Here is a 498-nt window from a genome sequence, read left to right on the forward strand (position 1 = left end):
GGTAAAAAAACAAAGATTCATTTGAGGATTCATTAGGGGTAAAAGGGTTTTGAATAGAGACCACCGTCTCGCCACCGGATGCGGCGCTGCGACCCGACCGCCGTCGGAACCAGCCGAACCCAGCCGAAGAGCGCGTTCGTGGCCTATAAAAAGGGTGCTCCCGGAGCATCCACGACACTTGTGCGGGAATTTTTTCGAGACAGTCAGCTCTTGTCAAGCAGTGTGCAGAAATTTTCAAGACACTTGTACGGGAATTTTTCGAGACAGTCAGCTTATACCAAGTTTACGCTCACGCAGCTGCGTGAAGCATTTTACACTCTCTTCGCATTTGCTCGTGGATTCTTCGAGATTCAGCCTACTCTCCGACCCGTTGCCTCAGGCATTTGTTCGGCGATTTCATTATTCATCTGCGACCCCTTGCGAACCTGTACGGACCAACATAAGCGTATTCTTACCAGATTCATTGTGTCTCTGCGAGATTTTGACTGTAAGTTTTAT

This window comes from Odontomachus brunneus, unplaced genomic scaffold (genome assembly GCF_010583005.1).
Source record: "Odontomachus brunneus isolate Ranch 3 - 2012 unplaced genomic scaffold, Obru_v1 Obru_scaffold_001, whole genome shotgun sequence".
NCBI lineage: Eukaryota > Metazoa > Arthropoda > Insecta > Hymenoptera > Formicidae > Odontomachus > Odontomachus brunneus.